The following is a 15,353-nucleotide window of genomic DNA, read 5'->3' as shown; positions in this document are numbered from 1 at the left end:
GTGCCGATTCCCAAGGAAAAACAAAAAAACAAAGGGAGGCAAATGTGGTGAGTTGTCAGTTTTCCACCCAGACCCTCTACCTCAAAGGGGAAGCGTTGGGGAAATTCCTGCTGTCTTCATGGGTAACTGCAGGGCTCCAAGGGCTCAATAGAAGATTCATTCCTGTGGGGGTGCTGAAGGTCTGGTTGCATCTTTAGAATAGGAACTTCTGGAACTGCCCCTTTGTCCCTGTATGACATTCCACCCAGATGCAGAGACAGGCCAGCTTATCTGTACTCTGATCAGTTAACTCTGAGGACACACCCCGGGAGTTTCAACCAGGCTTCCATGGTGGTTGCCCTTTTCCTATGGATATTTAATTACTACCTCTTCATTGTTTGTTTGAGGTTATAAATATGGCCTCAGTGCCACACACACACACACACACACACACACAGTCCTCTGGATAACTCTGGATCTCCCTCTCCATCTCCTGCCCTCTCTTTCTCCTAAGTTTCTTAAGACTGCTCTCTCCTTGCCCTCTCTCCACCCCACCTCTCACTTAACTCCTCAAGTCACACAGTGTGAGTGCTGCTTTTCACCCCTATCTGTGATACCATTCAGGCTGAGGTCATTAGCCCTGACCATGCTATTAAGGTCTTGTTAGATTTTCTACTGTCTCTTCTTCCAAACCATGAGAACTTTCAGGATTGTGGGAGGGGGGTTAGACTTTATCCCTCTTTGTGTTTGTAGCATCATGGTGCTCAGGACCTGTTTGACTCAAGGGGCTTATTCCAGAACTATCACATTGTCAGAGCTTCTCTTCTCAAGCTGTGGAAAGAAGCAACATGTCCTGAGCTTTCTGTCTTGCTCTGGGCATGATGCTAGAAATGGCCACATACATCTTCTTAGTCATCTTTATTCCAAAAAGGCATTTTTGCAGCTGACACAATTCAGGCTATCAGAAGCTAGATCACACAGCTAGTAATTAGGAGATGGCAGATCTAGGGGCTGTGTCTTAGAAGCATTTCTGTTCTATGGGCTGGTTCGGATAGAATGTTACAGGCATTTAGAGTGCTTCAGACAAACGGAAGACTCACCCAAGGTAAATGTGGGCTCCCCCCAAAACTTAGGAAGTGGGGAGCAATCTTCAAGCTGCTCTCCTGGCTGGAGAAATGGATGCTCTTCTTGGGAAGTTCATGAGTCTCATGATTGGAGAAGTAACAACAGCAAATAATAAATAGTGATATTTACACTCTGCTATGGTAATGACTTGTGTTAAATTTATTTTATCAACCCAATCTTCAAAACAGTCCAATGTGGATGATACTATTATATGTCTGATTTTATTGATGAGAACACTGAGACACAGAGAGGCTAGGTTATTTACTCAAGGCCATATAACTGGTTAGTAGTAGAATTAAAATTTAAATCCAGAAACAGGTATCGTCACAGTCTATTATTGTATCCCAGAGGTATTTCTCTTCTTTCTAAAATCCTGGAGTTTCCACATTTGCCTGTGGGTGAGAATATCTTGAATTCTTATCATAGATTCTCTAAATTAAACATGTTGAGGTTTTCATTATTTGACATGCTACCATCATTCTGACACTTTACCATCTTGTTTGCTCTTTAGAGAACATCCTCCACTTCATCCATCTTCCTCTTACAGCAGGAAACCCCAAACAGAGTAAGCTGTCCGAGGAGTTGTTTGATGCAGCATAAACCCCTAACAGTTCAGTTTTGTGACCATGTCACGTATATTAATTTATGCTATGTATGCTATTCTTTCTACTAAACACCTCCTGAATCTTCTTGTCAATGAACTGCTGGTACACTCTCCTTTACTTCTTTGATGGATAATTTGGCCATACGTTCAGCCAGTTCCTTACATTTATCCATGATCAATTTTACTGTATAAGATTAACTTAAACCATTTTCTGCAAGTGCTTTCTTCAAGTCAGCTACCACTTTGGCACCAAGAGATTTGGCAAGGGTGTAGGTTTTAGAATCAGAGAACCTTGAAGTCAGGGATTGGCCTGTCACTTATGAGTTATTTGACCTAGGCTAATTCCCATGAACTTCTCTTGCCTCAGTTTTCCTTTCTGTAAATTAGAGCTAATGGCATTAATTCTAGAGGATTGGTGAACTCGAGACAAGGACTTTTAAAGCCAGAGTCCTATTAGCATTATGATCGTAAGTATTTCTGTTACTGACTGGGTCCTTGGACCCTTTAATCAATGGAAATTGACAAGAGGCCAGATGAGAAATTCAGGCAAGGCTTTATTGGGACTTGGCGCTGCAGCGCAAGGGAAGCAAGAACAAGAAACTGGTGCCCTTGCTTGCTCTCCAAGGAGGGTGGGGCTGGTTCCTTAAATAGGGTGAGGGTAAGGGCTGATTGGTGAGTGAGGCGGAGGGTGGCTTAGGTGGTCTGCCCATCCCCGTGGCGGTGCTGTGTGCAGGAATCCGGCAGCAGTGCCCTGCTTTTGCTCCTGTCCACTTTTATCCTGGAGACTCCCTTTGGGTCATCTTTTCAGGACCCCCGCAATGGTCCTCTGTTTTGTGTTTCCAACTCCAGGTGGCAGAAGGGCCATTTGAGAGAGGAGTTGGGCTGGACCAAGTGCCCTGGGAGACCACCGCACAGTAAGACCGTCTCTTTGTTTCTCATTTGTGACTTTAAGTTTCTGTAGTTGGTACATGTTGAGTCTCGGTCAGTGAATTTAAAAGGATTTATGTTTTATGTGATTTTTGTCTATCCAGTCCCTCCCGCGAGTCTCTACAGCAATTGTGGGCACAGGTTGAGCACTTATGCCTTGAAATGCAAACAGCCCACACTGCCTGAGACTCCAGCCTTGGGTTACTTAGTAGGACTTTAAAGAGCGAGAGAAAAAGAAGAGCTAGCATCTCTCTCCCCATGTCTTTAAAATGTAACTGTTCTGCCTGGGCTCTCGGGAACTTATCTGATCATCTGTAGTCCCTGCAGCTGAGGAATAAAAAAAAGAGGAGCCCTTTTAAAACTCTAGCAGGAAAACTATGAGATCTCTGGCTCAGTCTTTATGTAAAAAGTAATTTGTAAATGAACTCTGTTTTACTGACTTAAAGGCAATTAAGTGCTTATATGAATTCTCAGAAATATAGAAGAAATTGGCCAGAATAAATTTATTAATCTCTGTATTGAAGCCAGTTTAAACTTGTGGGCTTGATTACTATGATTACTATAGATATGTCTCTAGATTTGTCAGTATTAGATATCATTTATTGTATCTAGGGTTACTGAAAGCTAATAAGTGCATAATGTTTCTGTTATAACATTTATCAACAAGGAAAATAACTTGACATGATGAAATTTTAAAGCAAATGTAACTGAGATAAGGAGCTTTTAGGTAAACTCTAGGAGTAAATTATGCTTGGAGAATGTCGATCAAAGTCTCTCTGGATTTTGGTTGCTTGAAACTTTTAATTTTGCTAAATTAAATGAAATGAGAGGGATTTATTTAATATCTAGGTCATCTCAAAGAAGATAAAACACTGGAACATTAATTGCCAAACAGTTTTAAGTTGGTTTAAGTTCATCTACTTTTGTTGTCTTATGAGAAACTTAATGATGTTAGGGTTTATTGGACACACATCTTCCACACATTGAGGAAATTTAAACAACTTTCGGACGGGCATTTCAGGAGAAATTTCTAATCTCGGGTTCATTCCTGTGCTGATGAATAATCGAGGTCTGGACCGCTTGCCATCCCCTCAACGTCTGCTAATGGCACTGTGTTTCTGGGGGGCTTTTCCAGTGCTGGAACCTGAATTCCCCATAAACTGCACCCCAAGCCTGGGGTACGCTAAATTAAACTGCACAAACAGCACTTGCTTCACGTGCCCCGGGATCTCCCCCTCCCCCTCTCCGAGGTATAACTACCCCAGATACTCCACCTCTTAAATAGCAAAGTATGTTTCAACCCAGGTGCTTGGACCCTTTAATCAATAGAAATTGATGAGGCCAGACAAGAAATTCAGGCAAGGTTATTTTGGGACCCATGCTGCAATACCAGGGAGCAAGAGCAAGAAACAGGTACCCTTGCTTGCTCCTGGAGGAAGGGAGGGGCTGGTTCCTTAAATGGAAGGAGGGTAAGGGTGCATTGGGTGGGTTGGTGGGCCTAGCTGGAGGGAAGGTTTGGGTGGTCTGATTACCCCCTTGACTGTGCTACATGCAGGGATCATGAGCAGTCCTTACTCTTGCACCCAAAACCTCCAAAATGGCAGTTTGTAGCCCTTTTGTATCTTGTTCATAAATGCCCCAACTGCTCATTCCTGTAGTTATTTTTGGTGTCTCCTGGTTTCTTTGTGTCTGTTGCTCCAGGAGAGGTCTGTCCAGGTGCAAGCACTCCGTAGAGTCCCACGCCCCAGCCTATCTCATTTCAAGCCTTGCTAACATCCAGGAGCCTATCTAAAAGTCGGAGAAAACAAATTATGAACAGCTACATTTTCTTGGCTTTGACTTTTGTTCATGTGTCTTACATTTATGTTACTAATGTGACCACTTTCTGCAAGATCTCTAGCAATTTGCTTTTATTTCTTAGAAATGTTTAGTAGTTATTTACACAGCTGAGAAACTAGCTGTGGAATCTAAAATACCTATTCCTAGAAATGCATTGTGAGCTTTGGTATTTGCATAAAACTTCAGTAATAAGGTCACCTGTGCAGTGTTAACAAGGGGTCATCACCTTCTGGAGATAAAGCCTGGGCTGGGGCATACTGGGCAAGGTATCTGATTTTATAGGTCTCTGTTTCCTACATAGTCAGAGGCAAGGGTGGTTGCTACTTATCAGGCTTCCTCTGGAGACTCAGCTTCTAGCCCTCAGTTGGAAATGGGAGAGAATAAGACAACAGCAAAAAGATAACTTTTATTCCTGATCCAGGTCAGAACTGCACATTGATCATACGGATCTTGGTAATCATCTGAACTACCACATTTTGGAGCCTTTTGCTAGCCTTGACTTTCAAAGTCATCCCAGTCCTCTAGCATTTTACTGACTTCTCAGACCCGTCCCTGACAGATTCTGATCACTTTTTATCTGCCTGAGCCTTTCAGACTTTGAGGACTTCTGAACTTGCCCTTTGCCTGTGCTGACACCGGATGCCTGCCTCATCCTCAAGTCTTCCACAATCCCCCGGCCTACAGTTTGAGCTGTAAATCAAATTCTGCAGCTACCAGTAAGGAGAGAGCTGTGAACTATGTTCTTGAAAGCCTCTATTAGGTCTTTAAGAGAAAGAAAGTTCATAATACAATATATTTTTTTTCCTATGCGTGGGCAATGGAAGCCTACACAGCTGATTCAAATTGAACTGGAAGCTAATAGAGCAGGCAATAAAGCTTCCTTTTTAGGACAATGAACTTTGGAGTGAGAGGGACCTAGGTTTGAATCCCAGCTCTTTCAATTATTGGCAGCATGTGGGGGCAAGATGTTTTCTTCCTAAGTCTCCATTTTATCACCTGTAAAAATGGAGAGAATAATTCCTACCCCATGTTTAGTTCAGTCGCTCAGTCATGTCCGACTCTTTGTGACCCCATGGATTGCAGCATGCCAGGTTTCCCTGTCCATCACCAACTCCCAGAGTTTACTCAAACTCATGTCCATTGAGTCGGTGATGTCATCCAACCATCTCATCCTCTTTTGCCCCCTTCTCCTCCCACCTTCAATCTTTGCCAGCATCAGGGTCTTTTCAAATGAGTTAGTTCTTCATATCAGGTGGCCAAAGTATTGGAGTTTCAGCTTCAACATCAGTCCTTCCAATGAATATTAAGGATTGATTTCCTTTAGGATGGACTGGTTGGATCTCTTTGCAGTCCAAGGGACTCTTAGAGTCTTCTCCAACACCACAGTTCAAAAGCGTCAATTTTTTGGCGTTCAGCTTCCTTTATAGTCTAACTCTCACATCCATACATGACTACTGGAAAAACCATAGCTTCGACTAGACAGACCTTTGTTGGCAAAGTAATGTCTCTGCTTTTTAATATGCTGTCTAGGTTGGTCACAGCATTTCTTCCAAGGAGTAAGTGTCTTTCAATTTCATGGCTGCAGTCACCATCTGCAATGATTTTGGAGCCTCCCAAAATAAAGTCTGTCACTGTTTCCATTGTTTTCCTGTCTATTTGCCATGAAATGATGGGACCAGATGCCATGATATTAGTTTTCTGAATGTTGAGCTTTAAGCCAACTTTTTCACCCTCCACTTTCACTTTCATTAAGAGGCTCTTTAGTTCTTTTTCACTTTCTGCCATAAGGGTGGTGTCATCTGCATATCTGAGGTTATTGATATTTCTCCCAACAATCTTGATTCCAGCTTGTGCTTCCTCCAGCCCAGCGTTTCTCATGATGTATTCTGCATATGTTAAATAATCAGGGTGACAATATACAGCCCTGAAGTACTCGTTTTCCTATTTGGGACCAGTCTGTTATTCCATGTCCAGTTCAAACTGTTGCTTCCTGACCTGCATACAGGTTTCTCAAGAGGCAGGTCAGGTGGTATGGTATTCCCTTCTCTTCCAGAATTTTCCACAGTTTCTTGTGATCCACACAGTCAAAGGCTTTGGCGTAGTCCTACCTCCTATGTATTTCATGAAATAACATATAATGTGTTTATCATATGCCTTGTACATAATCAGCACTTCGTAAGTACTAGTTGCTATTTTTTAGGTTTATGTGGCTCCTTTTCTGCAAAATTCAGCCCAGCCTATCCGACCCCAATATCCATTCTCTTTCTGTTGTGTCAGGTCGCTTCAGTTTTTGACCTCAGATCTATCAGTTGGTTCACAAGATATCTCTTCATTTATAGACTGCTTCCTGTTTTTTCTATTTCAATGACTATATTTTTCATTCCTAGAAGTTTCACTGAATTCTTTTAAAAGTAGCTTTTTTTTTTTGAGTGTCTAATTTTGGAGGGAGCTCTTTTGTATGCCCCTTAAGCTGTTTAACATACTTGTCTTAAGTGCGTGTGTGCATATGTGTCTGACTCTTTGTGACCCTTTGGACAGTAGCCCCCTAGGCACCCTTCTCTGTCCATAGGATAGTATCAATGAAATGGATTATCTGATTTCTTTAGGGCTTAATTCTACCCTTTGTGTTTCTGCTGACACAATAGATCAGTTTTTGGATATGTTTTTAGTCTTGGATGTACAGTTCATCTGGAGAGGGTCGTTATCTGTGGAAATCATGTTCATTTTTTATTGTGGATGTTTGCCTATAAGAATGGTGGTATTTTCTTCTTATAGGTGCTTCAGGAGTATCTGAAGTCTGGAACCTGTTTTGTGTAATATTCCAGCTTGGAGGTTTCAGGATTATATGAATGAAACCAATTAGAGCTTCAGATATACATGTGGTACAAGTTGGTGTTTACAAACTTTTCCTAACTGCAAACTGTTTGAGGAAGACAAGGTTGGCATCTGTCTTTGGAGATAGGTAGATTATTTCCAGCTTATCCTTTTATTGTATGGTTATTCTTCATAGATTCTGTTGTTTGCCAAGTGACTAAGTTCTGACTCTCCCCCTCTTGCATAAGCACAAGACCTCGTGTCTTATTACAGCATGGGCATTCAGACTAAAGCCCCAGGATTACTGAAAGTAACCATGTCTGCCCCTGGTCACTTCAGGGCAACTACAATATCAGCACACATGCCTACAACCTTGTTTTTGAGTTTTTTTATTCATTTCTGACCTCTGAGGATTTCTTTCTTATGATATCAAGCCATGCATCTAAATGAAAGTTTGTTACATTTTATCTAGCATTTATAAACATTTGCAGAAGGAATTTTTTTTTTCCAGAATGTCTACTGTGCATAATGTTGGAACCACAAGTCTGCAATGGGAGAGTTCTCCCACTGCTCAAGACAGCCCATCCTTAAAGCTTTCTTTACCATGAATGTCTTCAAGGCTTTTGCTCATGGGAGCTGCCTGGCCCTGGGATTTTTTTTTTTTTTTAAACAACTTGAGGGGTTTCTTTTAAGCCTTTGTGGACTAACTGTTTCCTGCCCATTAGACACAGGTAATCTTTAAAGTGGTCTTTGTCATTTCGACTGAAACTATAAAGTATTAAGCAATATCCTAGATGATTTCCATTCCTCTCAATTTGTATGTTTCTGCTTCTGGCAGCAGTTTCCCCAAGAAAATAAGAGAAGTATCTGATTATATATGCATGAATTTCCTCTGAGACCTTAACAGTATTGAAGTCTGAAGAGCAGAGAGAGATGTGCATTTCCTGGGCCCCATGAACCATGGAAGGGAGACCCATTCTTACTGCTTTGGGTAGTGACAGTTAATTTTCCTTTAAGAAGTGATTGGTCATCTCCATCACCCAAGCCCACTGGGCCTTACATCACTAAAAGCAAAAAGCTAAAATGATTTGTCAGAGTGGAAACGGAACACATATCAGTTAAAGTGTACACACCACTTTCCTCCACCACTTTTTATACCAAAATGAGCTTCAGATCTTCTCAATAAAAGTCATCAGGTCTGTGCAATCCAGACAGGCTCTCTTTGGCCTGGGAGAAGTGTCTGTTTTGTTTCATATCACCTCATTCTGCAGTAAATTGTGACTTCTGGGGCACAGGGGCAGTGCAATTACTGAGCTACTCTTTAAAGAGCTTAGGCTTCAAGAGTGAAGGAGCAAAATGTTTGCTGATTGGCAAGAAGCCATGGGATTATTTTATTTTAACTAAAGATATATGAGGCATGGAGGAAAGCACATCCACTTCGGAATCAGTTAGAAATGAATTCCAGTCCCAGTTCTGTAACTCATGAGCAGTGTGATACTTGGCAAGCTACTAAGCCTCAAATATATGAGTTAGAATCAATTTGCAAGGCATAGGTAGCTCATGTGGTGAAAGGCCTGACTTGGGGGCAGCATGGTACCATGGAGACAATCTTAGAACCATCTGGATGTAGCTTTGAATTTGGGTTCTTCCATTTTCTTTTGTCTAACATGGTGGCAGCGATACCTTCTACACAAAGTTGTTGTAAGGATTAAAGTCAATGAGGAAAATCTTGATTAGGCAGTTGGTCCACAATGTGAGGGACTTCCCAGTGGCTCAGATAGTAAAGAATCTGCCCGCCAAGTGGGAGACTTGGGTTCGATTCCTGGGTTGGGAAGATTCCCCTGGAGAAGGGCAAGGCTACCCCCTACTCTTGCCTGGGAAATCCCATGGACAGAGGAGTGGAGGGTTACAGTCAATAGGGTCAGAAAAAGTTGGACACCACTGAGAGACTTTCACTTTCTTCCATGATGTGAGCTCCTTCTCTCTCTCATTAGACAGGTGTTAGCTCAGTACACACCAGTTCTGGGCCCTTGCTCTTTGAGGCACTCAGCAATTCTACCCTTTGAGTGCCCCCTGTGCAGGAAAAGATATTTGCTCAGTTTTTCGCTCCAGTTAAGGTGCCCCTTTCATTCCCCTTCCTTCAATTTTTTTTCTCCCCCTGGACAGAGGGTTATTGGAAGCTGGGAATGACTCCAGGCCAGCAGGCCACTTCCTGCCGACCACCTGGCCCTCCCACGGAGCTTTCCGTCTTACAGCCTGTGGGGTCGTGACAGCAGGGCCCGGGCGAGAGGCCGCTGGCTGAGGCCTGGCCTTGGATTCCTGAGAGGCCTCTGGAATTTTCTGGAGACAGACTGGGCTGTGTGAGCAGCCTGCAGCCTGGAACAGAGTGAACAGGGGTGTATGGCAGGCTGTTCCTTTGAGCCCTCTCCCTTCCCGAGGCTTGTGGTTTTAAAGCTTTAATCGCTGAGATCAGAGCCACTCTGTTTGAATGCAGTGCCAGCAAGGGCCAGCCCAGCCCAGCGCAGGTGATGGCGGCTCCTTCCAGAGGCCCTCAGCCTGGCCTCGAGAAGAGGTGGCTTCAGGGCCCCGGACCTCCTGTGGGGCTTGTGTTTCCCTTCCTGTTAAATCCTCCCTGAGCTCAGAAGGCCGCTCCACTTTCCCATTTCTCCAGCTCTGCCTCTGGTGTCTTTAAAGGCTTCAGTGTTTCCTCAAATTAAGAGACCCAGCTGCTCGAGGCCCTTTGTTCAGTGTCTCTAGGATGACCTTTCAGATAATTCGTCCCCACTTGCAGGGGCTGAGCCTTGCTGGTATTTAGACTCCAAGCTTCCTTGGCGAATCGGAATTTATTATCCTCTTTGTGAGGGGACTATGAGGTGCTTTCTCTCCATGGAGGGCAGTCTTCTGGGTGAGTGACACATGGGCTGGCCTTGGCGCCCTAATCCTGGCAAGCCCTGTTTCCAGGTTGTGTCTCCATGGGCCCCAGACACTCTGTGTGTGTGCCTGTGTGTGTCAGCGCGCGCAAGGGCACACTCACTTGGCCATGGAAAATAAAGACTTTTAGATCGCAGGATTGTTCTGGGATAAAGGAATCAGATTGGAGTTAAAGGAACATGGAGTCTTCTTGGCTTCACTTTAACAGCTTTGCTAGAGCTGTTTAAGGATTCTTGCAGATCTCATTGTCTTGTTGACTGGACTCTCATCGTAGTGAAACACACATAAAATACATCGTTTTAGTCATTTTAAGTGGACAGTTTGGTGTCACTAAGGACCTTCACATAGTTGTGCAACTCGCACCACCATCCATCTCCAGAATTTTTTCATCTTCCCGAACTGAAACTCTGTGCCCATTAAATACTAACTCTCCATTCCCCACTCCTCCCAGCCCTAGAAAATCACCACCCTACTTTCTGTCCTATCCATTCATCTACTCAGGTTATCTCATGTATGTCGAACCACACAGTACTTGTTGAACAATATTACATTGTATAGATAGGAACATATTCTTTATCCATTCATCTTTTGATGGACTTTTGGGTTGTTTCCAACTTTTGGCTGTTGTGAATAATGTTGCTAAGAACATTTGTGTACAAATATCTGTTCAGGTCCACTACTTTCAGTTCTTTTGGGAATATACCTGGAAGTGGAGTTGCTAGAGCATGGAGTAATTTTATGTTCAATCTTTTGAGGCATTACCAGGTGGTGTTCCATGGCAGCTGCACCATTACTTCCTGTCTTGTTTTGTTTTTTCAAATAGCCATCCGAATGGCTGTGTGTGATTGAATTTTGAGGTTGATAAAAATGAGAACAACTGCTATGCTGATCATTTATTAAATTCATACTAAGTACTAAATATTTAACACAAATTATTTCATTGAATCTTCAAGATAATCCTACATGGTTTGTTGTTATTTCTAACTTACAGAAGGGCAAACTGAAACTTAGAAAAGTTACATAACTTGCTCAAAATCAAAGAACTGAAAATGAGCATAACAGAGTCCAGTGCAGGGCTCAGAGTCCCATGTCCATGCTCTTTCCACTAGACAGCTTGTCGTCTTCTTTTTTTTAAAGACATATTTTTTTAAACATTTACTTATTTTTGGCTGCACTGGCTCTTTGTTGCTATGTGAGGGTTTTCTCTAGTTGCGGCGAGTGGGGGCTACTCTTTGTCATGATGCACGGCTTCTCATTGCCATGGACCATGGGCTCTAGGGTGCATGGGGTTCAGTAGTTATGTCATGAAGGCTCAGTAGTTGTGCTGCATGGACTTAGTTGCTTCACAGCAGGTGGGATCTTCCTGGACCAGGGATCAAACCTGTGTCCCCTGCATTGGCAGGTGGACTCCCAACCACTTTGACTACCAGGGAAGCCTGACAGCTTGTCTTCTAACCACATAGTTATGCTTAGATGAAAACTTATTTCCCTCACCACCAGTGGACAGCAAATTACAAAAGGCTTCAAGATGTAAAGTCAAAGACTTTCCATACTTGTAGGGAGCTGGATGGTTGGGAAGTTTCCTGGGAAAATGTTTCTCCCTGACTTGCACTGAAAATATAGTCACCCAGGAAACATTCCAAGCCTTCCTTGAGCCCTTAATAGATGTGATATTGCTGTTCTAGATTCTAAGGCTCTTCCCTCAGGGATCACACCATCTAGTTGGGAGAACACCTCCTGGGGTGATCATGGTACATGGTGCTGTGGATGAGGGCAGAGGAAGTAACTATAGTACAGTATGCAGAATGCTATGACCAAGGAATAGAGAAAGGGTCGTAGGAGCACAGATGATGAGAATAATCAACTCCTTTCAGCATGGGGACCAGGAAAGAATTCACATCAGAATCATTGCCTAGATGTTGAAGGCTGAGCTACAACATGATGGTTGGAGGAATGGTGGGAGCAGAATGTTCCTATCTGTGCACAGGGACAAAGGCTCAGAGGATGGAGGGGACATGGTCTACGTGAAGGGGTGCAAGTATTTCAGTACATCTGTAGCATAAGGGGGCATGTTCAGGAGTGGCAGAAACAGGATAGGAAATATAAATACAGGCTATTTCATGAAGAGCCTTTTCTGTTCTGCAAAATGTTTCTATTGGTCTTGTAGTTGATGGAGAATCATGGAAAACCTGTCTTAAGAATGACAGTGATTTGGTCAAATTGGTGTTTCAGAAAATCACTTTTATACAACCTATGGTGGATGGATTAATGCAGAGGTGAGCTGGAAGTTGACATCTGAGACTAGCAGTAGGGAGATTAAAGTATAATTATAGCTTACACAAATTAACTGCTTGCTATGTGGCTGGACTGTATCAAAATCATATACATTACTCATTCGATTTCCATAACAACTCTGAAAAGATGGAGAAACTGAGGTTAAGTAACTTCCAGAAGGTCGCATTGCACTAGGGTGTGGCTAACATTCTAATCAGGGCTATCTTAGCTCACAGCCCAAGGAAGAAATGGCAGCTGAAATTAGCGTAGCCATTTAGGAAGAAAAAGCTGATACACAGGGTATTTAGAAGGTGGAAATAACTGAAAATGATATGAAAGGAGGGAGAAAGAGGTATCAGTGAAGTCTGCTGGTGTCTGGTTTGGAGGACTATATGTTTTTTGTTTCTATTTCTTATCCCCTCCCTCCACCTCCCCCAGGACTGTGTTTGGTCATGACTTTTACTGAGAGGAGAGGCATAGGAGGGTGAAAGGAAAAGATGGTGGGCTCTGTTCAAGATAGGTTGTAAAGCCTCTAGAAACCAAGTGTTGATCAAAGACATGTTTTAAAATAGGAATTTATATCCACTATCTTCTCTTGGAAATGCCAGCCAGTGACAGTTGCACAATTATGTAATGTATAAATAAAGTAGTAATATATAGTCATTCACTTCAGTTCAGTCACTCAGTCGTGTCCGACTCTTTGCGACCCCATGAATTGCAGCATGCCAGGCCTCCCTGTCCATCACCAACTCCGAGAGTTCACTCAAACTCACGTCCATTGAGTCAGTGATGCCATCCAGCCATCTCATCCTCTGTCGTCCCCTTCTCCTCCTGCCCCAAATCCTTCCCAGCATCAGGGTCTTTTCCAATGAGTCAACTCTTCACATGAGGTGGCCAAAGTACTGGAGTTTCAGCTTCAGCATCATTCCTTCCAGAGAACACGTGGACTGATCTCCTTTAGAATGGACTGGTTAGATCTCCTTGCAGTCCCAGGGACTCTCAAGAGTCTTCTCCAGCGCCACAGTTCAAAAGCATCAATTCTTCGGTGCTCAGCTTTCTTCACAGTCCAACTCTCACATCCATACATGACCACTGGGAAAACCATAGTCTTGACTAGATGGACCTTTGTTGGCAAAGTAATGTCTCTGCTTTTGAATATGCTGTCTAGGTTGGTCATAACTTTCCTTCCAAGGAGTAAGCGTCTTTTAATTTCATGGCTGCAATCACCATCTGCAGTGATTTTGGAGCCCAAAAAAATAAAGTCTGACATTGTTTCCACTGTTTCCCCATCTATTTGCCTTGAAGTGTTGAGACCAGATGCCATGATCTTAGTTTTCTGAATGTTGAGCTTTAAGCCAACTTTTTCACTCTCCTCTTTCACCTTTATCAAGAAGCTTTTGAGTTCCTCTTCACTTTCTGCCATAAGGGTGGTGTCATCTGCGTATCTGAGGTTATTGAGATTTCTCCCAGCAATCTTGATTCCAGCCTGTGCTTCTTCCAACCCAGTGTTTCTCATGATGTACTCTGCATATAAGTTAAATAAGCAGGGTGACAATATACAGCCTTAATGTACTCCTTTTCCTATTTGGAACCAGTCTGTTGTTCCATGTCCAGTTCTAACTGTTGCTTCCTGACCTGCATATAGGTTTCTGAAGAGGCGGGTCAGATGGTCTGGTATCCCCATCTCTTTCAGAATTTTCCACAATTTATTGTGATCCACACAGTCAAAGGCTTTGGCATAGTCAATCAAGCAGAAATAGATGTTTTTCTGGAACTCTCTTGCTTTTTCCATGATCCAGCGGATGTTGGCAATTTGATCTCTCGTTCCTCTGCCTTTTCTAAAACCACCTTGAATATCTAGAAGTTCATGGTTCACTTATTGCTGAAGCCTGGCTTAGAGAATTTTGAGCATTACTTTACTAGCGTGTGAGATGAGTGCAATTGTGCAGTAGTTTGAGCATTCTTTGGCGGTGCCTTTCTTCGGGATTGGAATGAAAACTGACCTTTTACAGTCCTGTGGCCACTGCTGAGTTTTCCAAATTTGCTGTCATATTGAGTGCAGCACTTTCATAGCATCATCTTTCAGGATTTGAAATACCTCCACTGGAATTCTTTTTTTTTTTTTTTTAATTTTATTTTATTTTTAAACTTTACATAACTGTATTAGTTTTGCCAAATATCAAAATGAATCCACCACAGGTATACATGTGTTCCCCATCCTGAACCCTCCTCCCTCCTCCCTCCCCATTCCTTCCCTCTGGGTCGTCCCAGTGTACCAGCCCCAAGCATCCAGTATCGTGCATCGAACCTGGACTGGCAACTCGTTTCATACATGATATTTTACATGTTTCAATGCCATTCTCCCACATCTTCCCACCCTCTCCCTCTCCCACAGAGTCCATAAGACTGTTCTATACATCAGTGTCTCTTTTGCTGTCTCGTACACAGGGTTATTGTTACCATCTTTCTAAATTCCATATATATGCGTTAGTATACTGTATTGGTGTTTTTCTTTCTGGCTTACTTCACTCTGTATAATAGGCTCCAGTTTCATCCACCTCATTAGAACTGATTCAAATGTATTCTTTTTAATGGCTGAATAATACTCCATTGTGTATATGTACCACAGCTTTCTTATCCATTCATCTGCTGATGGACATCTAGGTTGCTTCCATGTCCTGGCTATTATAAACAGTGCTGCGATGAACATTGGGGTACACGTGTCTCTTTCCCTTCTGGTTTCCTCAGTGTGTATGCCCAGCAGTGGGATTGCTGGATCATAAGGCAGTTCTATTTCCAGTTTTTTAAGGAATCTCCACACTGTTCTCCATAGTGGCTGTACTAGTTTGCATTCCCACCA

At 42.9% G+C, this 15,353-nt stretch overlaps 1 long non-coding RNA gene across 2 annotated transcripts in view; it reads left to right on the top strand.

Annotated features, from left to right (window-relative positions):
- Positions 1–1,329: 1,329 nt before the first annotated feature.
- The window catches only part of LOC123332942, a 124,774-nt gene continuing 110,750 nt past the window's right edge, over positions 1,330–15,353 (top strand). For both annotated transcript variants that reach the window (XR_006550124.2, XR_006550125.2), the window contains exon 1: positions 1,330–2,622. This is a non-coding gene — a long non-coding RNA (uncharacterized LOC123332942). The remainder of the gene's footprint in view (positions 2,623–15,353) is intronic.

The sequence above is a fragment of the Bubalus bubalis genome, chromosome 3 (assembly GCF_019923935.1).
Source record: "Bubalus bubalis isolate 160015118507 breed Murrah chromosome 3, NDDB_SH_1, whole genome shotgun sequence".
In the NCBI taxonomy this organism is placed as follows: Eukaryota; Metazoa; Chordata; class Mammalia; order Artiodactyla; family Bovidae; genus Bubalus; species Bubalus bubalis.
Note: the sequence above shows the minus strand (reverse complement) of the source record. Positions and strands in the feature narration are given on the sequence as shown.